This window comes from Vanessa cardui, chromosome 3, assembly GCF_905220365.1.
Source record: "Vanessa cardui chromosome 3, ilVanCard2.1, whole genome shotgun sequence".
NCBI classification, from domain to species: Eukaryota; Metazoa; Arthropoda; class Insecta; order Lepidoptera; family Nymphalidae; genus Vanessa; species Vanessa cardui.
In genome coordinates, this window is record NC_061125.1 from 4,545,355 (window position 1) to 4,572,522 (window position 27,168).

General features: G+C 32.6%; 1 long non-coding RNA gene across 1 annotated transcript; it reads left to right on the forward strand.

The window, feature by feature from the left end:
* Positions 1 to 24,937: 24,937 nt before the first annotated feature.
* LOC124543960 lies at positions 24,938 to 25,412 on the forward strand. Its single transcript, XR_006967507.1, has 2 exons — positions 24,938 to 25,075; positions 25,354 to 25,412. It is a non-coding gene; the product is annotated as an uncharacterized LOC124543960 (long non-coding RNA).
* Positions 25,413 to 27,168: the final 1,756 nt, after the last annotated feature.

A 27,168-nucleotide genomic window follows, 5' to 3' on the forward strand; every position in this document is an offset into this window, starting at 1 on the left:
TGAGATACAGCGTGTAAATTACGCTTTTTTTGAAATAAAAGATGTATCGGAGAACTTCGTATCGTCTGCATTATACATTTACACAGTCGAGATGGGATCTAGAGTGTCTGAAGCAAATATCTTGGTATGCACTTGGATAGTGGGGGGGAGGCTCCCCGGTTTCCTAGACGCCGAGTACGCCCATGTCCACCGGGTTTACCCAATAAAAAACCAGCGGTACCCTCTCCGTCATTCGGTGGGCGCCACGGGATCGCTTACGCATGCTACTTGACTACGATACTGCGACTCGGAGTAGTATGCGAATAACAAATCATTTGTATAAATAAAGATGATATTATCGCAAATGGTTTTCAGTTTTATTTTTCATAACAGATAATTTGGTACAACTTCATTAATACCATGCCGTTCAGTTTTTTGGCCGCCCCTAACTATATAACAGACCTAAAAGGGCCGTTTAATTATGTGTTGGATAAACGTAAAAATTTTAGGTTTAATCAACTTTTAAAGAAAATATAAAACTGCATTTTATTAACGAAAGTTTTTATCGATTGAAAAATGCAACGTAGTTATTGGAGCAGGTCCAAAAGCAAGCTATCTTTATTCAACTGTGATCAGAGAATCAGTTAAAACCATGCGGGAATCTAGAACAATAGTACCTACAGTTCCATTGCAGATACTATAACTTTACAAATACTAAGAAGCTATTGCTATTTATCCAATCGCTATCTTTCATATAAAAATGTATGTTGATACATCTATTGACGAATTACAATAACATACCTATATGCTTAGATTATTTATATATCGAAACAAGCGTCGCTTTACATTATCCGATGTGCGTGCTAATTTTTGCACACACACAATGTCATATTAATTTACAAAGGTGAATGTACAGTCAGAGAAAGAAAACCTTCGATAGTTTTCAATTCATTCCTTTGTCAAGTCGTAAACTCTAAGTACATTTTGAAACAAAAGCACTAAACTGACAACTGCATATACAATTAAACTTACATAGTATGATAACTTGGTTAAAAATAGTGTAATATCTTTGTACTACGTCTAATTTTATATCAACATGAAATCTTTTAATGACGTATTTAGTCAATACAAATTTAAATTAGATACGATATCTTCTACTGAATTGTCAAAATATGGCTGTCAGTGTCATATATTCTCGATCGATAAAGCAAATTATCGCTCATACTGAGCACACGAAAATAGATCTCAAGGTGACGAACCTTTTCTTACCTCGACTGTACCTAGTGGGTAAATTTTCAGGCTAAGGTCTCAACTTAGACAAACTATCTATGTACATAAATAATCAGAGAATATATGTTGGTATTTTTAAGAAATCTTAATAAGATTAACTTCGTATTTAATCGCCACAAGAGGTTGTTATCAACGTACATAACCAATCGCCATGACAATTGGTTTATAGACAAACTCAGAAGAATGTCTGTTGGAGTGCCAGCCATATTATAAAGAGAAACACGCACACGTTTACCTCGATAAATTATTTTCATATTTCAAGAGAAAACGTGGGGAGTTGAGAAAAGACGTGAGCAGATACGTTATATTGAAGCTCGGGAGCTGCAACGGTATATTTTACATACATAGATTTTTCTACGAGCCTTTTCATATATGAATTATATGTGACTGTATCTATACCACTATTTATTGTCCAATTTAAATACACTATGTTACACTATACTTTATATACCGTACATATTTACATTAGTATTATATTATTTATAGTTTTATAGTATATTTATATACACTTTAAATTTACAGTACAGAGTTCTTTGTCATATAGTCTACTCATACATAGCATACATATTCTGATATACAAGAAATTATTCATTATTAACCATAGACAATCAAATTTTGACATACACAATATTACTACTTTTTAATAATAGATGTATAAAACAACTATTTATTTCTCATTTGTATACCATAAGCTAATTCTAAATCTTTAAATGGTCCTTATACTTATTTGTATAAAAGAAATTCTCAACTTGGATAACAAAACGGGAATCTGTAACATATATCATCTCCAGAACCTCTTTTGTCCACGTCTTCGGTGTAAAAATCTTATGTCATTGTATAAAAAACCCCTTATCGAGGTCTCTTCACCATAAAATGTCTTATAATAACCTCTAATGCCGTTTACGAGCACTTGTGAGAGATTAAATTGTTCGGCGGCACAAAGAAGTTTTGGACTCTTGATAAAATGCCTTAAATATTAAGATATTTAAAAAAATTGCTTCTAAATTTTAAGAAAACAAACCTCGGAACATTTCATCAAGACGAAAATCTAAACGAAAAACAATACTTGTAAATACACTCGAGTATTAATTAGTGAAGCCCTTCAGGTTATTTTGGTATTTCAATAGTTTACAATCGTAATTATGAATTTACCTGAACGAAAAGAGCGACCGCTTTAATTTAAAGATGTATTTTTCAAGTTAAATTTGAGTATCAATAAGTAAGTATAAGGCTTAACTTTTAACTATTGAATATAAATATTGGAATTTAAAACGTATTTGAAATTTGTGTGAGTAAATATTCCACTCCTGGGTGGGAGGCCTACCCTCCCTTTGAGGAGAGATTCTACTACCACGCTACTCTTTTGATTTTTCATTTTTCGATATTATGCTTCACTGCCGAGCAGTGAAATGAAAATCAGTGGTACTTGTCTGGATTTGAAACCAAAATCAAAGTATAAGATGCACTAGTTCAAACCAATAGGCTATCCTTAATCAACTTAACAGTTTACCAACAAATTCAATAATATATACTAAAACGTAAAGTACAGTTTTTTTTTTTTTAATATACAATACATTATGTATGTAACGTAGGTAATTTACTCGAAGGTAAAACGCGTTGCTGAGTTTATTCCCCAATATTTTGTCCATAAAGATATCGAAAGAGGACAGACTCCAAACCATGATGATCGGACATAAAAAATAAAAAAAAGATAACTCACATGAAATTGTCAATATTCACTGAAAGATACAGCTAAACTGAGCTCTATGGATGCTCAGGCGAAGTAAATCTACTGATGTTGCTGTAGTATGAGCGGACACGAATATTGATTAGTCGTAAATAATAAACTTCTTAGTATCGGGTCGGGTGACTGCATAATTAATTGCACTTTAAAGTTTAAGAAGTTATTTTGGTATAAATTTTGTAGTTAAATAATTTAAGTAATCGGCTTATGAAGATTAATATAACTATAAATTCAACTAAAACTATACGTTTTAAAATTATTTTAAGCATTTAAAAAGCGTATAACCTACTTTAATTAAGAGCAATTTTATTGCTTATGATTTTGTAAAAGCATATGAATATTCCCCCCGCGAGATGGAGCGACGATCTGGTCAAGTTCGGTGGGTATCGCTGGATGCAGGCTGCTACTCACCGGTCAAGGTGGAAACCATTGGGAGAGGCCTATGTTTAGCAGTGGACTTCTTACGGCTGATATGACGATGATGATAATGAGATATATATTTTGCACAAATTGCTATAATTATAGATTCCCAAACTTTACTCATAATCACTGACTACTCGAAAACTCTTAGACCGATTTTGATAGCCTAAACTTAATGGTAACTACTTCCCTTTTTTAGAAGGACGGTAATATCAAGTTTGTTGGGCTGGGCACAATAACATTTCACGGATTTTTACCTTTTGTTATTAATTTCATACATACATTCATGCACAACCGATGTAGATTTAAATATGAAAAAGATACATGTTTCATCAATCGGTTTAGTAAATTGTTCGTTATGTTTTACTTAGTTTGTTTATCTTATCGCTTGATTCCTTTCTTCAAATTATCTGCCATACAAAATTAGTTCTTAATAACATTAACCGTAATTTTTTTTCGGAAAATTTACATTTTGCAATTTGGAAGAGTACTTTCGGAACTTCTCGTAACTAAGTTTTAAGCTGCACTTTGTTCATTTATTCTCCAGATTAGCTCGCCGTCGCCGAAAGCCGTTTGTGCTGTTAAGTGAAACATGCTAGTTAATGTTTTCGAACTTGGCACCGATCTTGAATATTTTTAAAATGTACAACAAATTTTAAACCTTCTAATAGTAAACCTGTGTAATATATTTTTAAACTTTTTTATTTGTATTTTATATCATCTGTATTAACGACTAGCTGCCCGCGACTTCTTTTTTTAACACAATAAATATTTTTGTAGCCTACGTTCTTATTGCATCAGTTTGCCACTGAAAATTGGTGCAGCTGTGTCTCTGAAAAAAAAAACAAACAGATAGACTCACAGCCAAAAATTGTAAAGTGCCATTCTAGTATATGTACCGAGTATATGCATATATGCATTTAGCAAAAAGCTGTTATTTTTCATCTTACAAACAGATACTCCAATTAGTATACATATATGTATATATATATATAAGTGGGCTTTTCTGACAACTGCATTAGAAGGACAATTTGGACATTATTAAAAATATAAACGAATTTTACACTGGCAATTCATAAATATATTATTTATAAGGTACCTTTTAAAATTTACCGCCGATATAATCAAATTATTTGAACCCCTCAGCTATAACATATAGTAAGGAGTTTATATCCAGAACATTTGAAATTTGAAACAATAAATTAAATAAAAAATATTTAAAAAGTCTTTATATCACAACTGATCGATAATGTTGGTGATAATTTATTCGATGAAATGTCTTCATCGATGCATCAGATCTCGATAAACAGAATACATTATTAAATGCATAAAAAATAACCAAAATAATGGCTCCTTCATATATAATTTGATAATCCACCATAAAAATATAACAAACTAGCTGACCCGGCAAACTTCATACTGCCACAATCGAAATACTTAAATAGTCCAAATGTGATGAGCATAGAAACCATTGCACGCAACGACACTGGTGATCTAACAGTAACAATAAATAACTGATACTTACATTAAAAGCGACACTATCAATATTTTTTTCTATATTTTCAATGACACAGGAATCATGAGGTTGTGTAATAAATTCCCATGTCGCTATAATTAAGTCCTTACAACATAAAGTTTGCAAAACCATTTATTGTAAACTGGCTATACCATAAGTTTTAATTTGAAACTCATTTGCAATACAAATCAATATAATTTCACTAAATACAACATAGATAAATAATATAGGTGGTCAAGTTTTATTATGGTGATGTTGCCTATAATATTTTGTAAATATTGTCTGATTTATATTGCTCATAAATAGTCACGTTACAACAATTAGATACTTACATAAATTAAAATTTTAACAAAAAGAAAAACCGACTTCAAACAAAACAATATTTTAAAACAAACTAATATGCACTAAAAAGTAATAAAAATAATTGCGTATTCAAAATATTTATCAGAGTCCTCCTAAGTAAAATAAAATGAAAAGCATTAGAGTACTCAAAGGTCGAATTACGATTATATTAACGTAGTTACAATTATTGTTATTGTTGTTGTTGTTATCGAGTCAGTATATTATCGTATAAAACCAAGCCAGCCAAGAGCTGATACCGAGTCCAAATATGACGACCTCCGTGGTCGAGTGGTGTGTATACCGGTTTTCATGGGTATGGCTTGGATTTGTGGTACAGTATTTACCTCCGACTTTCCATAACAAAGTGCTTTCGCTACTTACATTGGGATCAGAGTAATGCATGTGATGTTGTATCATAATTATTTATTTAATTGACCTTAGTAAAAAAACTTTGCAAAAGAGCTAATGTATGTCGTACATCATAAGGTCACACATCATGTTGAAATGCAGCAACGAACGTAAGCACATTAAAATTTTACTAAGGACAATAACCCACCTACCGCACCCTCGCTGTAAGCTGTTTAGGAGTTGCATTGATTATCATATTCGACTATGACTTGTTGTTGTTGACTTGTATTACTTGAACACGTTACGAAAGGTAACTCAAATTTCCAAATAACCCATATAAGATTCCGCCGAGTATCGCTAACGTGTTCCTCAGAATTGAAGAGTTTCTTTACTTTGGATCCCATGCTCAGAATCTAACCAAACTTTCACCCCTTAACAGATAACAGTACCCTTGAAGTATATCTTTTCTACTAAAAAAAGAATCATCAAAATTGCTTGCGTGATTTTGAGTTATTTACCTATTTATTATCGCACATGCATAATGCAAATTTAAGACTTATGTGGTTTTCATATGGATACCATCATCAGAATTGGATAACATTAAAATGGGACCACACGGGACCATAGTTTCACTGCGTGTAATTTAACATCTGCGTTTTTTTGCGACTGGAATAAATTAGTAAATTCGAGTAACAGATGTAACGAACTCATATGTAGCTCACCGCATGGACCATGTACCATATTTTTAACGACAACGTGAAATAACTCTGGATCAAGAGTTTGATCTGGAGTTTCAGCTGATATAACGTTATTAATTTGATCCGGGGTTATTTTAAGGAACTGGCAAATTAATACATTTGCATTAGGGAATACCCTCTTTTGCTATTCAGTGGAGTACATATGGCACTTCTTCAAATATACATAATTTTACAATTAAATCTATAAGTGCTTTGAATGTTTGCCGAAAAACACGTTCTGTTATTTCATGACGATCAGTTGTCGACTGTTCTTCAAATAAATTGTTTTTAATATCATCCCACTGTGGATTACATGTAAATGTAATGAACAAATCCGGTCGACCATTATACGATTATGTCGACCACATAAGAAATTGCGTCTTGTGCATATTCGTTCATATGCCGTGGGCAACTAATGAACGAAGATGGCAATATAGTCAGTCGCCCGATGTCATTTACATTAGCATCATTCGCTATCGCATCTTGCAAATGAATATATTCTTCGGATCTTAATTTTGCTTTGTTAACGATTAAAATTAAGACGGTCAGTTTCTATTTTGGCATGCATGTCAACGATGTACTGATGATATAGTTTACCATATCTCGAGATATAATTTTGTGCTAGTGGTCGAACCATCAATCGATACGAATAAAAATTCATGGCACTAACCTTTTTCTGCATATTTAGACATGAAAATAAATGCACACACTGTAAGTTTAAATGTATTTTTTTTATAATAATAAATTGAAATTATTCGTATTACCTATTGAAACTGGTGGATCAGTGTAATCATTTTTAATTAATACTTACTTTTATTTTGACAGTACAATTCCCCGTCTAAAAAATCTCCATTAACAAAATGACCCGCCATTTATTGAATTCATTTGTTACAAAAAATGTGATAAATGAAGAACCACTCGACCGATTTTGTGCAAACTTCACATAAACCATCTACCAAATAGTCCGAACAACCCCTGAAAATTTGGAGTTTGGATAGGTGAGCCCGTTCTTAAGTTATAAAGTGACATCGAAAATGCCACTTATTTTTACATATATAAATTCGAAAAATTGTGGTAACGATGATGTAAATAATGCAAAATAAATTTTAAAATATCAATGTTTTATTGTCTAACATCGATAATCATAGAAAATCAATGATAATCCTCTAATAAATATATTTCTAAGGAAAAACAATTTTGTTGTTTTCATTATATTCTTAGCATTTTTATCATACTTACTTACCTTCTAAACCTTCCCTGGACTTCCACAATTAATTCAAGACCAAAATTAGCCAAATCGGTCCAGCCGTTCTCGAGTTTTAGCGAGACTAACGCACAGCAATTCATTTTTATATAAATAGATGAAGATGATGACAACACTATGCAAAGAACGAAAAATATGGTGTTATTAAAATATTTTATTTGAGAAAGGAACATGCTGTATTACGTAAAGTAAGATGAAATGCTAATATTTAATTGGTTCGATAGTTGTTAAGCTGACCCTGAGAGTACCCTAAGAGAGTGTATGGATTGTTCAAACATTTTAGTATATGTAGTGAGTATTGGTTAATTTTTAGTCAGCATATGTGTTACTTATAATTAATTTTATTCGTGGAAAAATAATCTACCTACTGGGTTACTTGATTCTTGGTACATTTACATTCAGCTAATCAAACAGTAAAAATATTCTTTATTCAAATAGCTTAAAGAACTTTTAAATCGTCTTGATAAAGTGTTGAATTAAAAGTAAGGCTACCGCCGTTACGAAGAAGACGATGCAATTTGGCTCAAATGTATATGTAAATGTATATTTTGATTTCATAGCGTACATTTGAAAGATCTGTAATGTTATCTAAATTACATATAGACATAGTTTTTGATTTGACTACATTAAATATTTACCCTCCATTAGACACTTAGACACTTAGATCTTCTCCTCAATTGGGACAGAAAGCCTAAGCCCAGCAGTGGGACATTTACAGGCTATTACTATATTACTGCAATACTTATATTGAAAGTACCAAGCCGGGATTATTATCCATTATAATCTCTGCCCTGGCCGTCGTTAACTTGGTTTGGAGGATCTTCAAAAGATCGTGTTGATTACGAATCCGCAGCCTCTTTCTTGTCGTGCTTTGAAAGTGATCTCTTCAATTTTTCTTTAGATATTTAGTAAATTTTACCACTGAAAAATAGAATTATTTGGTATTATCATTTTAACGTTAATATCTACTGCTATATAAAACATTTATTGAGGAAGAGCTATTTCATTACGAGTTTAAAATTTTACAAGACTCTATAGGATGAATGATTTTACATTTACAGATATTAAATTTGTTTACACTGTAATTTAATTAGAGTAGCTTGAGTTATTCTATAACTAAAAAATATGCCAGCTGGACTCAGCGTAGGTCATTTGGGATGAAAGAATGGTTGAAAAAATAATGTAATATAAAGGGATAAAGAATAACCTATCCAGTTTAGAATCAATACTTCAAATTAACTGACGGAGCCATTGACGATTAAATTATTTAAATTTAAATATTCGATGCTATACCGATGATAGAAAAGTGCAAACAGAACTAAAAATTACGAAATCGAATACGAAAGTTCTCGAAACTTGAACTCTAGGGAATGTGACCAGCATCGTTAGAAGCGTCCCAGTCGTCCGCTATCAAAAGATTTCGTATGCCACCTTTATCTTAGGGGTTGTTCATACTGCACTACATTTGTATAAAAGTTCAATATTACGTTCAGGAATTGCTTGAATCGCAAGATAAAGATTTGACTGCAATATACTTGGAGAAAATGTTACATTCACAACAATCACAGATATTATCAAAATATTATTAAATAACTCGTTAAAGTGATTTAATTCAAAGTCTTAATGTTATTATTAAGAATATTAATGTCACTCGGGTAATATTATTATCAATGAAGCTATTAGTGATTGTGTCATAGAGAAGCCATCTAGAAGCTTGGCGTATACTTTAAAAAAAAAGGTGACAAGCAAATAGGCCTCGTGATAACAACAGGTCACAAACGCTCATAAAAATTGACATTGCAAGAAATATTGACTACAATTTACATTACATCGCAAATGTATCACCAACACCGTTGGGAAATAAGATGTTGGCTAGTACTTTCTTTTCCGAACCGTTGGTAGCGCTTAATTTGACTACCAATAAGTTAGTGTAATAATAGGCGTGTGAGTTTGATAATGTTTCAAGTTAGGCATAACTAATTTTCCGGAATGTAATTAAATGTTTTGTTGCAAGTAGATCTAGCAAATTAGTTATTAATATTGTTCATGTAAACTGACATTGGTAACGGACGATTAGAAGATTTAGATTTAAATTATTAATAATCTTCACCTAAATTATAACTTATAGGCGTAGAATATTAGAAGGAGAGTAATTTCAGACAAACTCCCAAGAATAACGTCCTTTTTGCTGTTAAGTATTTGTGATGAAGGACTAATATTTAGTCCAATAAGTTTATCTATATATATAAAAATGAGTTGCTGTTCGTTAGTCTCGCTAAAACTCCAGAACAGCTGGACCGATTTGGCTAATTTTGGTCTCGAATTATTTGTGGAAGTCCAGGGAAGGTTTAGAAGGTGAGAAAGTAGGATAAAAATGCTAGGAATATAATTAGAAAAAAAATCTTTGTTTTTCCTTAGAAATAGATTTATTAGAGAATTACCATATATTTTCTATGATTGGCGATGTTAGACAATAAAACATTGATGTTTTAAAATTGATTTTGCATTATTTAAAACATCGCTAAGTCTATTTTTTGAATATATTTCTACAAAAATAAGTGGCATTTTTCGATGTCACTTTATAAATCAAGAACGGGCTCAACTATCCAAACTAAATTTTCAGGGTTTGTTTGGACTATTTAGTAGATAGTTTATGTGAAGTTTGCTCAAAATCGGTCAAGTGGTTCTACATTTATCAAATTTTTTGTAACAAATGAATTCAATAAATGGCGGGTCATTTTGTTAATGGAAATTTTTCAGACGAGGAATTGTGCTGTTAAATTAAAAGTAAGTATTAATTAAAAATTCATACATTCATCCACGAATAATTTCAATTTATTATTTTCAAAAAAAAGAAACATTTGAACGTACAGCGTGTGTATTTATTTTCATGTCTAAATATACAGAAAAAAGGTTAGTGCCATGAATTTTTATTCGTATCGATTGATGGTTCGACCACTAGCACAAAATTATATCTCGAGATATAGTAAACTATATCATCAGTACATCGTTAACAAAGCAAAATTAAGATCCGAAGAATATTTTAATTCGCAAGATGCGATAGCGAATGATGCTAATGTAAATGACATCGGGCGATTGACTATATTGCCATCTTCGTTCATTAGTTGCCCACGGCATATGTACGAATATGCACAAGACGCAATTTCTTATGTGGTCGACATAATCGTATAATGGTCGACCGGATCTGTTCATTACATTTACATGTAATCCGCAGTGGGATGATATTAAAAACAATTCATTTGAAGAACAGTCGACAACTGATCGTCATGAAATAACAAAACGTGTTTTTCGGCAAAAATTGAAAGCACTTATAGATTTAATTGTAAAATTATGTATATTTGGAGAGGTGCCATATGTACTCCACTGAATAGCAAAAGAGGGGATTCCCTAATGCAAATGTATTAATTTGCCAGTTCCTTAAAATAACTCCGGATCAAATTGATAACGTTATATCAGCTGTATCAAGAGGATCTGGATCAAAAGTTTGATCTTGAGTTATAACGTTATAACTCAAGATCAAACTCTTGATCCAGAGTTATTTCACGTTGTCGTTAAAAATATGATACATGGTTCATGCGGTGAGCTATATATGAGTTCGTTACATCTATTTCTCGAATTAACTAATTTCTTCCAGTCGCAAAAAAACGCAGATGTTAAACCATTACACGCAGTGAAACTGTGGTCCCATTTTAATTTTATCCAATTCTGATGATGGTATCCATATGAAAACCACATAAGTCTTAAATTTGCATTAGAATGTGCGCGATAAATAGGTAAATAACTCAAAATCACGCAAGCAATTTTGATGATTCTTTTTTTATTAGAAAGGATATGCTTCAAGGGTACTGTTATCTGTTAAGGGGTGAAAGTTTGATTAGATTTTGAGCTTGGGATCCAAAGTAACGAAACTCTTCAATTCTGAGGAACACGTTAGCGATACTCGGCGGAATCTTATATGGGTTATTTGGACATTTGAGTTACCTTTCGTAACGTGTTCAAGTAATACAAGTCAACAACAACAAGTCATAGCCGAATGTGATAATCAATGCAACTCCTAAACAACTTACAGCGAGAGTGCGGTAGGTGGGTTATTGTCTATTGGGAATATATTTAATGTATTGTACAATGGCCGGCCTTATGGCTAATTAGCCATCTCTTCCAGGCAACCCTAACGAAGAGAGATTCATTGAACTTTAACTGTGCAGACAATACATAAAAAATTAATTATATTATTTAACGTTTACCTTTTAAGACGTAGCAGAAGATTTAGTACTTACATCAATACGCCTCTTCATCGTTAAGCAAGAAATATATAATAAGAACTAAACAAGCAAATGAACATTCACTGGGTGACTCGCTATATTTGTTTAAGATTCACGTAAGACCTTAACCATTAATAATTTTAAATAATTAAACTCATTTGTAGCAAGTCGAGGCTTACATTGATAATGAAATTTAATAATTTAATTAGGTAAGTAATAATTAGACATAAAAGCGATAGTTGTTTGGCCGGGTACCGGATATTTGGCGAGCTCTAAGGCCTTAAGCCTTATTCCGGATATTATATCCGTGAAAGATTTCTTAACCTTTAAGTACCGACGTGTGGTCTCACAGGCCTCGACAGGTTCACGACTTGCTAGTTTACCCCTCTCCCTGCACAATATAGAATCCCGCTTTTCAGTAGCTGCATAGTTAACGCCCTCATTGATATCGGATCAGGCAATGTTGTTGTAGCATGCATATTTGGTAAGTAATCACCTTTTGAAATTTCGACGCGGCCTCACAGGCCTCACGTCGGTACTAACGTAAGTTTTTCTATTTATTTATTTTCTAAGTAATATGTTATTTTTAAAGATATTATGAGCTATCGAAACACCAGGGACTTTCGGCTGTAAATGAAATAGTTTTGCGGCAAATTAAATTAAAAAAATACCCCCCAGGTTTTTGTCTACTAACATAATAATAAACTTTATTTGGTTTTACAAAGGATTCAACGATCTTGTCTCATCTTCCGAAGGAAGAAAAAGTAGTCATTTTAACTTAACTAATGCTTCATTATGGGAAAAGAACCAGTAAAGCCAGAAATTATAAGTTTTAAAATTCACTGAAAGGCGGTGTAGATAAGAAATTTTATGCAGTATACACAGGTATACTTGCAGTCGCCGAGCAAGACGGTGGCCTATGTCAATTTTTACAGAATTTTAGATATTAGTTGCGTCAATTCTTATCTTTTAATTAATGTTAACGTGGGAAAACATTGTGATAGAGATACATTTGTAAAAAAATCAACAGTTAGTATTAGAGTATATAAAGAGAAGACTTTGTAGCCTAAGGTTGCCCGTAAACTTAGAATGATTTTGGCAAGAGTATTTGAAGCTGTGGAAGTCAAGACTTGTGTCTCCTCAGCTTCATCTTGTCTTTCATACTAACCTAAATTCAAAAGAAAATCTATATATACATACTATTCGTGTAATAAATACGTTTGTTTGTAGTGCGCTAAACAAGTGTGACCTGGCAGAGCTTACATTTTAAGGAGTAGTTGGACTGTGAATGTTTTTTTTCAGAAGGTTTATGTCCATGTATTATTTTTTATCAAAGAGTTATATTAGTCGTAAGTGAGAAATGCTATTTTTTGCTATTCTGAATATATTTCAGTATTTCCTTTTTAATTTAATTAATCTTCCCACAAGTTATTTAAAATATTATGAGTCCTTTTATTATAATTAAGCAGGTGAGAATAATGTGCCCGAACTTTGAACTTACATTGTTGTAACTTTATACACATACGAATAGTTGTTGTTAGTGTTTGTTACATTGTTGAAGAGCATTAAGTTGGTTTGAAAAGAAAAGAACATTACGCCATTATAAATAATAATTATTATTATTACATTATTACATTAAGAATAGATCTGTTGACTTACGAAGTTGCGCTCCTCGATAAATTATCCTCCCTTTAATAAAATAAAACTTAACGATTATAATAAAACAATTTAAATGTTTTTCTGTCCTTACATTTTTCGTCTCATGCACACATACATCTTGTATGTCCAAGCGTCACTTGTAATTATAATAATTTAAAGTGGCAAGAGAATAGATCGCCTTGTTGTTTCGCATTTGAGGTGCTTATTAAAAACGATGGATGATAAATTTGATTATTGACATTCTTTGTAATAATGTTTTTTTTAAATGCTTTGAGTTGAAAAAATATAATATTACGATAAATAAGATAAAAGATAAATAAAAGGAATAAGTATGAGAGAATAAGAAATATTTTTTCAATATCTTCCAGAAAGTACGTATTAACCCTTCGTAATAGAACACTTCTTGAAAATAAAAATTCAGTAGTTCACAGGTGTCTCACTATAACTTCGGTAAATACAATTCGAAAGTATATAAATAAGAGTGTACAGGCGAATTTTGAAATGCGTTACTCAAACGAAAATTCACTTTCTTATAAAAAAACTGTTTCTATATAAATTCTTTAAATTTAAATGGTAATCCTCAAAGTAGTTTATATTCTTCAATAACTTAAATCGCTTATAAAAATTTCGAGAAATGCGTACAAAATGTGTAATGTCGTTATCTCAGATTATGCATATTCAGTAATTAATAAATCTTAAAAGTTTTAATTGGTTTCATTTGTGTGACCTTAGAAAGACGATTCTTACTAAAAAAAAATAAAAATAATCTTAACATCTTAGACAGTGGATAGGTACACAAAACAATATGCAAAAACTTCTCAAAAGTCGAATAAACATGTAAGAAAACTTTGTATAATAAAATATTACTTGATCAAATATGAAAGTAGCGTTCTCTTCGCTAGAATGTTTTCAATTTAATATGAAAGTTACTTATAATTTGTGTCTCTACAGGTTTTAAAGTAAAATTGTTTCATAAAAAATAATAACACATGCTCGATATAAGATAGCATGAACTTTAATATCGGGATTGAAACTCAAGTGCACAAATCCCTCTTAACGTCTGCAAAGCGAGCGCTCCGTGTGCGGAATATGTATAATATTGCTTTGCTTAACGAACGCTTGGCTTCAATAAACTATTATAAAAGCGTTTATTTATTGAGTTACATATCCATTATTACAAGATTGCTTTGTATCTTTCTCCCCATTAGTCGGTTTTGTGCAATATGAACTCTTTTAAAAATTGCTAACTTAGTATTCTGGAAGGATTCCTCGCATTTACAATTTCGATATTTGTGGTTAATATAAATGGTAAATACAAACTCCTTTTCTTTTTATTCAATTGATCTGTGCTATTCATTTTTCATATCGAGAAAAAAGGTTTTTTATGTTAAAGCGAAGTTATTATCAAAATGATGTCGATCCAAAAGTTTTTTTAAAAGCTTCTTTAATTAATTATACTTTGATCTGAAATTAATATGTAAATGTATAGTTAAGCGAAGAATAGTCAATCAAAAATCAAAATCAAAATATACTTTATTCAAGTTTTTACAAGCACTTTTGAATCGTCATTTAACAACTATTTTAAATGAAGCTAGTACCGGTTCAGAAAGCAGATTCTATTGAGAAGAATCGGCAAAAAAATCAGTAGTTACTCTTTTTAATTTTTCATTATAGTTTATCCTGCCTGGAAGTCAACAAATATTAATTCCACGATTTTTTATCGTCTTTATAACCTTGTACTGAATGATATGCCTTCTTTACCAATGTTTTTTTTTACAAATGAGTTAAATTTATGAAACGACAAATGTATCCTTATGTATGCTGAGAATTTTAGAAATACGCAACGGATTTTGGTGCGGTTTTTTTCAATACATAGAGTGATTCAAGAGGAATGTTTTTATATATAATACATAGACAATATAGTAAAATAACTCTAATAATTTTAGAATTTTCTAATGTGATATCGTAAATAAACAAATTCTTTAGAATATTTAGTATCAGTATTGCACCCGAAGTCGGGGCGGGTCGCTATAAATCATAAATGGCGTTTGAATCGTCATTTGCATTTCACATTGATCATGAGTCATTTCGAAGTTTGCCTTCATCATTTCACAAACCGCTATTTTGCAAACAGACAATGCTTGTTTATTGACAGACCATACGTCAGCTGATGAGTGATTGTACCAGATAAGTATTCCAGATGATATAGGTCAAACTTATCATTTTTAGTAAAGTAATTCATTCTTCCAGTATCACTCACTTCATTTAATTCAACCTCAATTGATCTTCACGATTGTTTCTAACTTGCTCTCAAAATGATTACACAATATATATATATAAAATATATAATACGATACATTTATACACTTATACCTTGGTGGATAGTTTTATTAATAATTTCACGGATAGAGTTTCAAACCTGTCACATCAAATGTCTGTTTTCAGACCAAAACTCTTTACGGACAGCTTTTATACAAAGATAGGGAACGACAACGATACTTACCTAACCCATATCGTCATTAAATTTACTTCAAAAAATACTTTCAAGTCAATTTGATGTGAAATAATAAAAACGAATGCGTGTTTTCTAGTTGTATCATTCATCGTATTAAAATACCTATATGTACAGTAATTATATAAAAATTTGACTTTAATACTAAAATGCTATGTCACACACCGAAACCGAACCTCAAGAATACTGAGTATTGTTGTTTTGCGATAGAATAAGTTATGACACTCGCACAAAGACCTACCGACTAAATAATCCAGTGTGCTTAAATTATAACAACGTTAAGAAAATATCCAAAGACATCGTTCTATCCTAAGAGACAATTCCAATTAAAATAAATGATCCCTTTTGTGCTATTTAAAATAAAAACGTTAGCAATTTTAATTTAATTATCACCTGTCCCTGTCCAATGTAGTTAATATTTGGTCCGTTGTAAATTTTGACCTCGAATAAATAAGTGTAAAGTTTATTAACGTTGAATAAAGATTTCTTTGAGAAAAATTTAATAACTATTAACGGGATTTAAATCCAGGATTTCTAGTCTTATAAGTTATATACAACATAATATACATTAATATGTAGAAATACCCGATAGCGTATGTGTGTCAAACACATGATAAGTAGATAATTATAAAAGTAATCGAATGTGTACATCTCAATCAGCAAGATAATCTCAAGCATTATTTGTTAATATCTTAAATAAAAAATGTCTTAAACCAATAGCTAATATTATCTATCATGAAGGTCTTAAGTAAATTGATAAGATTTTCAAACATTGTTTAACCATATCTTTAATTCATATCTAATCCGTAACTTGATCCCTAAGCCATACAAACGCGCGTACCCCTCATAGGTCAAATTAAATCGGCCTTTATTTAGTATAGTCTTTATAAGTACTTTATAAAAATGAAAAATATAGATTACTTTGTAAAGATTAATAATTATTTGAAGTGAATCCAATATATGTTTAACTAACGTATACCAATAGACTAAATTAAGTGCCTCTTTTTAAGTTCTTATAACTATTTGCTAATTACTAAAGTCATCACAATCATGTTTTTTCTGCATGTCTCTTTACAACAACAACAACAGCCTGTAAATTCCCACTGCTGGGCTAAAGGCCTCCTCTCCCTTTGAGGAGAAGGTTTGGAACATATTCCACCACGCTGTTCCAATGCAACCCGCATTGGAACAGCGTGGTGGAATATGTTGGAATACACATGTGACAGAATTTCTATGAAATTTATCACATGCAGGTTTCCTCACGATGTTTTCCTTCACCGCTGAGCACGAGATGAATTAAAAAGACAACTTAAGCACATGAATCAGCGGTGCTTGCTTGGGTTTGAACCCGCAATCATCGGTTAAGATGCGCGTGTTCTTACCACTGGGCCATGTCTGTTTGTTTGTATTAAAATGTTTTTTTAAATATAATTTAAAACATAAATTTTAAAATAACTGATTTTATATAAAGAACTAGCTGACCCGGCAAACTTCGTACTGCCATAATCGAAATGCTTAAATTGGTCCAAATGTGATGTGAATAGAAACCATTGCACGCAGCGAAACTGGTGATATGAACTGTAACAATAAACAACTAATAAATATATATTCATATATATGTCTATAATTTTTTCTATATTTTCAATGACACAGGAATCATGAGGTTGCGTGATTAATAGCCATAAAAATGATTAAGTCCTTAAAATTTCCAAAAAATTTGCAAAACAATTTAGTATAAGCTGGCTATACCATAAGTTTTAATTTGAAATCCATTTACAATACCAATCAACCATATCAATACCAATCATTGAATACAACACCGATAAAATATTGGTGGTCAAGTTTTATTATGGTGTATATTATAGTCGTAGGGGGTAACCGAGCGCAGTGGGTAAGCAAGCGCACTGCCTGTATCTCCGGAATAAGGTGCGGGAGGCGAGGGGTTTGTTTCGACCAATCAGTGGGGCCTAAATGGTAAATCAGTTGCGACATGCCCGCGCTCCGCACTATGTGTTGTTTTTTAGTATTTTCGTTGACTTACTTTCAACTTTTTAGTGTTTTGGAAAACACTGTTAGGTCTCAAACTGTTCTGTAATTACGATAAATTACTCTTTTGTTTATCAAATATACATTCTTCTTTCGATTGTAAAGTGTGATTAGAGGTTATGTTGAGCGTTTGGGAATTGGCCGTCATTTTTAGTTTGATATTTAAGTGAGCGCATGCACACACTTATAACATCATCATCATAATTATCAGCCCGTTCAGACAATTAGCTCCTGCCTGTCTCCTTGCGTAAATCGTCACTCCACCGTGCCTGAGGACGTCTTACACGACGTTTGCCGAGACGCGGTCTCCACTCTAGAACTCGTTCTCCCCAACGGTTATCGGTTCTACGACAAATATGGCCAGCTCACTGCCTGCTCATCCGGTGGGTTATGTCGATGACTTTGATTTTTTGACGGATCACCTCATTTCTGATGCGATCCCTCAGAGAAACGCCGAGCATAAGCCTTTCCATAGCAAGCTGAGCGACTTTAAGCTGGTGGACCAGTCTTGTCGTGAGTGTCTACGTTTCGGCTCGTATGTCACGACGGGTAGGACGCACTGGTTGAAGACTTTCGTCTTAAGACGCTGTGGGATCGACAATGTAAAGATTCGACGTAACTCCCCAAACACTGCCCAACCCAGCTGAATTCTTTTATTCACCTCGCCCTCAAGGTTGTTGTTGTCCAACTAATCGCAAAGTCTGCCCGAGGTAGATATACATATCTTTGAACAACTTCGAGGACGGTTCATTGAACATAATAATGGTTTTATCCAAGTTTATCCGTAGGCCGATACGCATAGAAGAATCAGCTAGCTCGTTCAGCATTTTTTGTAGGTCCTGCAGCGTTTCTGCCACGATGACGATGTCGTCTGCGAATCTCAAGTGAGAGATGTATTCGCCATTGATGTTGATGCCACGTCCTTTCCAGTTCAGCGTCTTGAACATATGCTCCATTGCATTGTGCTTCATTGCAAGTGAACAATTTTGGGGAAATAACGTCCCCTTGTCTCACTTCTCGATGCAATAGTATAGGATTTGTTTCCTGATTCCGTACTCGAACGGACATGGTGACAGCTTCGTAGAGACTTCTCATCAATTGGATGTGTCACTAATCAACTTGGCAACGTTGCAGGAACTCCAGAACAGCCCAGATTTCAACCGAGTCAAAGGCCTACTCACAGACCACGAATGCATGACACAGGGGCCGACTATACTCATGGGACTTCTGTATAATCTACCATACTGTATGGATGTAGTCTATGGTGCCGTATCCGGTCCGAAACTCGGCCTATTCCGGGGCTTGTCTATACTGGCTATTTAAAAGTTTTCAATTTGATATTGACACACACACACATACACACAATAACAATACACTCTGTTAATCAATTTAAAGCTGACTGATAAACTATATTTTTTGTTTTGTTTTGTGGCGCGTAAATAAACAAAAATGAAGGTTTTCCGGCGCGCGAACACGCGACTTATCCATGTCCATGCGCGAAGCATGGCGTTCATAAATGTAATATGAGACAAAACTTAAGATTTATCAAACAATCTATGTACATAAAATTGATCTCATAGACATTAAACAACTGAAGTTAGTTAAAATTAAGGTTCTACATATAAAGATATAACTATTCTTTCAATTTGATTTCTGCATAACCGGGACAACATCAAATGTTTGACAAAGTAGAGATGACTCATGTTATAAAAGCATGATTATGGCGTTGATAATGACATCAATACCGAAAATTGATACTTGATGTTTATGAAGCTCTAAACATCGATGTTAATCGATAACATCGGTATTTTTTTTGCGACTGGTAGATTATTATATTATTAAAATCGAGAAATAGATGTAACGAACTCATATGTAGCTCACCGCATAGACCATGTATCATATTTTTAACGACAACGTGAAATAACTCTGGATCAAGAGTTTCATCGGGAATTTCAGCTGATATAACGTTATCGATTTGATCCGGAGTAATTTTATGTACCAGCCAAATTAATACATGTGCATGCGGAAATCCCCTTTTTTGCCATTCAATGGAGTAAATATGGCAACGCACCTCTCCAAATATACATTATTTTTATAAGTGCTTTAAATTTTTGCCGAAAAACACGTGCTGTAATGTCATGACGGTCAGTTGTCGACTGTTCTTCAAATAAATTGTTTTTAATATCATCCCACTGCGGATTACATGTAAACGTAATGAATAGATCTCGTCAACCATTTTTCGTACATAAGAAATTGCGTCTTGTGCATATTCGCTCATATGCCGTGGGCAACCAATAAACGAAGATGGCAATATAGTCAATCGCTCGATGTCATTTACATTAGCATCATTCGGTTTTCGCATCTTGCAATTGAATATATTCTTCGGATCTTAATTTTGCTTGGTTGAAACGAAAAAAATTAAAACGTTCAGTTTCTATTTTAGCATACGTCTCAGCGATGTACTGATGATACAGTTTACTACATCTCGAGATATAATTTTGTGCTTGTGGACGAACCATCAATCGATACGAATAAAAATTCATGGCAGTAACTTTATTCTGTATATATTTAGACATGAAAATAAATGCGAACACTGTCCTTTTAAATAATAAATTGAAATAAGACGTATTACCTATTGAAACTGATAGATGAGTGTACTCATTTTTAAATTAATACTTACTTTTAATTTAACAGCACAATTCCTCGTTTGAAAAATTTCCATTAACAATATGACCCGCCATTTATTGAATTATTTTGCTACAAAAAAATGTGATTAATGAAGAACCACTCGACCGATTTTGAGCAAACTTAACATAAACCATCTACTAAATAGTCCAAACAAACCCTGAAAATTTAGTTAGGATAGGTGAGCCCGTTCTTGAGTTATAAAGTGACATCGAAAAATGCCACTTATTTTTATAGAAATAGATTCGAAAAATAGACGTAGCGATGTTTTAAATAATGCAAAATCAATTTTAAAACATCATAGATTTATTATGCAACATCGATAATCATAGAAAATCAATGATAATTCTCTAATAAATCTATTTCTAAGGAAAAACGAAGTTGTTTTTTTTATCATATTCCTAGCATTTTTATCATACTTACTCACCTTCTAAACCTTCCCTGGACTTCCACCAATAATTTAAGACTAAAATTAGCCAAATCGGTCCAGCCGTTCTGGAGTTTTAGCGAGACTAACGAACAGCAACTTATTTTTATATATATAGATATTCTAAGGTACCGTTTAATCGTAATTTCATAAAAATCATTCGACTCTATCAAAAGTTATAACAAGTTTACGCACGTATTTACTTCACGCTGAATATAAAATATAACGCGGGTAAACCTGCGGGGCACGGCTAATAAATAATAAATTACGTCACGAAGCGTGATTTGACGACCCAGGCCTGCGAGAGTCGGTGGAGTCCCGTACTGAAGAAATACTTTTATCTTTGTTAACAATTAAGATATATAAACCAGTGTGTCCGTCAAATCATTATACACGATTCAATCTCAAGCTGAGACGACCAGAGAAGATACAATATCAAAATGAAATTAGCAGCGCTTTTTCTCATCATAATGAGTGTGTTATCAGAATAATATGCCTTTTTTACCAATGCCTTTTTTATAAACGATTTGAATTTACGAAACGGCAAAGTTAAAAATGTCTGCGGAATTTTATTATAGAAACGAATACCTTGCCCCAAGAAAGATTTATTGATTTTGCGGAGTCGGAAACTTGGCGTTATAAGCTTATCCTTATTGCTAGTGCACATACAATGATTATTGTCACTGATTTTATCAAAGTGATCAATGTTGCTGTGAATATACATAATATTGTTTTTAATATATTGCGACGCAACAGTGAGTATTCCTACTTTGTTAAAAACATCCCGAAGAGAGTCTCTAGCTCCAAGATTATAAATAGACCGGATTGATCTCTTTTGTAAAATAAAGACAAACTCAATATCTGCAGCGTTACCCCAAATTAATATATCGGAGACATCGAATTTACTTACACTTTTTGTTTGCATGCGAGAGTATTACCACTTACCGCTGATTTTCATGATCTTTTATTGCCCTATAACTCAGCAACTAACCATTTTATAAGAAAAATTTTTAGACAAAATTTGTAGGAAATTTCAAGCTCTCCAACTATAATTCAAACATTTTTTTCATATTTCCAAAAATTATTGGGTTACTTTACAAAAACAAAAAAAAATGTTTTTTTTTTTTTTTTACTTAAATATATCGGAAAATATCAACAATAGAAAATTTGGTATAATAAAGTTGGGAAATTTTGTTCTCTTCAAAAAAGATCTCTTCGGTTTTTAGCGTAATACTTACCGTTTCCGAGATATATGCTATAAAAAAATGATATAAAAAAAGTTTTCCGAGATGGCGGCTAATGCTCGCAGTTTAGGGCGACACAAACTCGGTTTTATACTTGGGGCACTCTCCGACATAATCCAATCGAAAAATCACATAGAAGGATGTTATGTATAGCGGACCGAATTTTGGTGCTAAAATTCCTGGACTATGCCACATTACATAATACTGAGAAAAAAACCAAAATAAACTAAACGAGCGGTATCAATATCAGTTAGTTGTCTAACTTTTCTAACCGCGTATGATGCGGAGCTGAGTCTTCCTGGTAGAGATGATAAATGGGGACTCCACTGAAGTCATATTTTGGTAGTGCGTTCAACTGATTCCTCATAGAGATAAAATATTTTGGGAAGAAATTATAAAGCCATCGAAACTATATAAACATAGTAGAGCCGAAATGCATGTTCTGGTAAAACTGCACTTACTCATGTTAGTAAATTTTTTAAATGACAGAAGTCAGAGTTTGAATTAATTTTATGGCAGGAGCATAGGTTAAAACAGTCGCGTTGGGTTCCAGAAATAAAAGGACTTGCAAAGAAAAGGTTGAATTGCAAAATGCAGGATCAACCATCGAACTAACCTTAAAGGCGACTGGTCTCGTTTTTTTTTTTTTTAATTTTGTCTTCTTCTACTTCAAAATTAACTTGGATGAATCCTCGATCAGAGTAAAAATGTGAAATGGAGAAATCATCTAAAAAACTTGTATTGAGGCTAGCAATGACACATCCAGGAATTTATTGGAAGGTTGCAAGGCTATCCTTGATAGGGTCATTCACGTCATAAGAATAGTAGAGATTACTCTGTAATGATAATGACTAAAAAGCTTTGAAAACAAATCATCTTAATAAAAGTAGGCACAAAGGCCAGCTCGAAAAGCAAGTCCTTTTTAATCCTAGTTTTGGTCTTTTTTAATCAGGTCACCTGACCGATATTTCAATGGAATCGTATGAAAAGCAATTTCAAATCCCAGAGGACGGATTCTGTCATGCAGATTCTATTTTTCAGTAGACAACCGAAACGTACAGTACTCGTAGCGCTTATTGTGCAATGGGAAAAGAACATACCGAAAGTCCACACAATGAAAATGAATAAATATTACGAATTCACCAAAAACGACCGCGGGATCTTTGACATTATCAAAGCAACTAGACCAACAAAGCAGTCAAAGGGATTAATAAAACACTACAATAATTCAAGAATCGTAAGGTCTATTTTTCGATTCTCGAGATTCTACTGTAGGATTTATGTATCTCTTTTATTAACTTAACTTTAAATCAACAGCGTATTCATGTCATTATATTGGTTAAGTATCACATATAATAGACTAGATTAATCCACAGGTTTACCTGGCACAAAAATATTTTATAGATTAGACCATTTTATGAAAATAGCCGTACTGCAGATAAAAACATTGAATTATGGTACATTATTAAAATAAGGCGATCACATTGATATCTTAAAAAACAATGAAACATCATACTATTGACCACCCACCCAATTTATAGAGTATAATTGATCCGAAAGTTAAAACCGCGTCATCTTTTTAGATATCTACTTAAATACTTATCAATGTAATTACTGATTTTTATTAAATTTCATTTATTTAACTTATTAGACTTATTGGGAGAGCCTAAATATTAATATTTGGATTTTGAAAAAGTATGGCAACACCATATTATACATTTCATCCCTCATATACTAACCTTTTTAATTTTTTATCGTATAATAGTATGTAAATATCCATTTGTCCCCTAAGAGAGGATAAAAAAAAACCTTAAAGTTTTTCATTCGTAAAATCGGTTCGTTGGTTTCTCTGTAAAAGTACAAAAACAATACAGACAGCTTTAATTTCAAAGTAATTAATTCGCATAATTTATTTCGCACAAACTTGTAGAGTATTAATTAAAATATACATTACATACTAAATATTCATAAACATATATATACAGTGAGTTACTTGTTTTATTGTTAAACGCACATTTCCTTGATACCTTTTGAATAACCTTATTTATATAAGATTTTAAATTAACATGGTTATTTGTATTATTAAAGTTATTAGTTTCTGGATATTTATCATGGTTTTTGTGTCTTTTTTGTCTCGTGAACAAGACATTCGTAGATAATGTCGAAATATCGAGCTCCACCGAAATTAACGGAAATATCCCGAAATTAATAACTTTAATCTTATTTATGTTTATATCACGATTTGAATTGAATCTATGAACCTATTTTCAATCATGCATACGAGCTAGTGACGCAGGGTTCTTTGTCGTACGAACTCGTTGCAAAAGCGCATCCCTCAAGAAAAGATAGCGAACGGAAAGTTTTTCCCCGCGACCTATCGCCGTTCATATAAAAGCCTCATTACACTCTTAAAGGAATTCATTTTCCTCTAACTGCAAGACTCGGACAGTATGAAGATTATATTACTCTTTGTTATCATTACGTTATGTACTCAAATTATGGGAAATGAAATTGTGGGTAATGTTCCACCGACTACTTCAACCCCTAAGCCATGGAGAAAGAAAATAAGTGATGGTCTGGTGCGTATAGAAAATAAGCATGCTTTAAACTTTGTACTTAAACGAGCCGTGATAGCACAGTGGTTTGGAAACGTGAATCGGGTTCGAGCCTAGGTTTGATTAAAAGAAAACATCATAAGGAAATGTGCATGTATCACAAAGAATATTTGTCACAATTTTATCCACTGACCCGCTTTCCTCGTTATAAACTCCAACTGTTTTTAAGGCTTTTGTCCATAGAACATGCATTTTAGTGTTTACAATACCTACTACTATTATTCATTTATCATTGTTTTTAGGGGAAGTTGTTCCAGGGAGCGGCGATTCTAGGAGCGATACAGCAAGCTATTCACGATGGGAAAAGCAGCAAGCATAAGTCACTGCACACCAATTCTAAGCATTAATTGTTATTTTTGTCTGTTTATATTTTTTTAATTAAATATGTACAAATATGATATAATTGACTAACTTATTTATTCCTTATATTCTGCATATTCTTATTCATTCTTATTTTAATACAAAAAATATATATTTACCAAAAAAAATGATACGGTTAATATATAATAACTAAGAATTACACAATCTAGTTCTAGAATCTTCATCCTAATCTGATAACGATACATATATATTTTTATAACGAAAAGAGATCTTACATAATACTTTTTCAAAAAACGTTTTTTTTAACAATTAATTATTTTGGTTCTCATATTCATCTTTGCGACTGATTTATGACTCGCCGTACTTCAAAGCAAATTTATATCGAAACAAAATACAAAAGTACGGAGCAATCTCTCACGATACTGCAGCGTCATACTCTCCATCACACAGTCATCGTATCTGGCTCCTGATAAACATATTTCAGCCATAAAAAATAATACTCCCTGTATTACACACAGACAAGCAATAAATAAATTCATCAAGAATAGACCCTTGAAAATACTAAAGTACGTTTAAGAAGTAATTATATTAATTTACTAATGACCTGCCCGGCTTCGCTCGGATGCAACTGTGAATTATGAATGTAGAAATGAGAAGTGCGCTTAGTAAGAAAACATTAAGTCGGTATATTTATTTTATAACGCTTATCTAGTAGTTTATAGATATATATTGAACAATAATTTGATTTCGAAACATAGATTAAAATGTCTACTACGGCTTACTAGAGGCTACAAGCTTCACATAAACTGGATAAGCATACGAATGATATACTAACTTAAGGGGATCCATTAGGCGTTGAGAGATGGCAATAGACGTTTTAGTAAAACCTGGGCAAGGACCAATGCATTTTCAGAGACTTAATAATCGTCTGTAAATACAAACCCCAAACTTGGCTGTAAAGGGAATCATCATGAAGTAACCTCCATGTGTTTGATGAACATCTGCCACGTGTAGAATGGGCTCCGTATATTGTTTTCAAAAAGAGTCCTTAACCCAGTAAAAATGAGGAGACAGACGTAGTTTATTTGAAGCTGGTACAATTACTAAAGGATCCTGTTATCATATGAACAAAGACGTCAATGAAATACGTTGTTACTTCTAAGTACATAAAAAAAAGTTCCCAAAGCTCCAATTTTGTTTTTGTTTTACGTCTGATAAGTGAACAAATAACAGAAATAATAGCCAATTAATGTCAAAAGTTACCAGTGTTTAAGCATCTTATACATTATCAACAAACAACGAAACAAAGATCCTTCTAAGGAGGAACGATGTACTTTCACGAAAACTCGAATGGGATTTATTTTGATGTCGCCAAAGTTCAGTTTATTCACAGTCAACAGTGACTACAATAATATTACATAATTATATTTTATTTTATAACATTGATAGTCAGACGGGCTACTTGATGATAGGAGGTCACTTGCCATAAACACATGAAACGCTGAAAACGCACACACACACACTGAAATCGCTAATGTGCTACCGAGCCTAGGAACTAAAATGTTACATCTCTTGTGCCTATTGTTACACTGGCTCACTCATAAACAATACTAACCTATTTGACGGTAGAATATGTGATAAGTGCATCTTCTATCGAATTTTTCACGCGGAATGTTCCGAGGAATTGTTCGGATTAATCCCGGCTGCTGAATTTCACCTTCGGACATCTCGTCAAA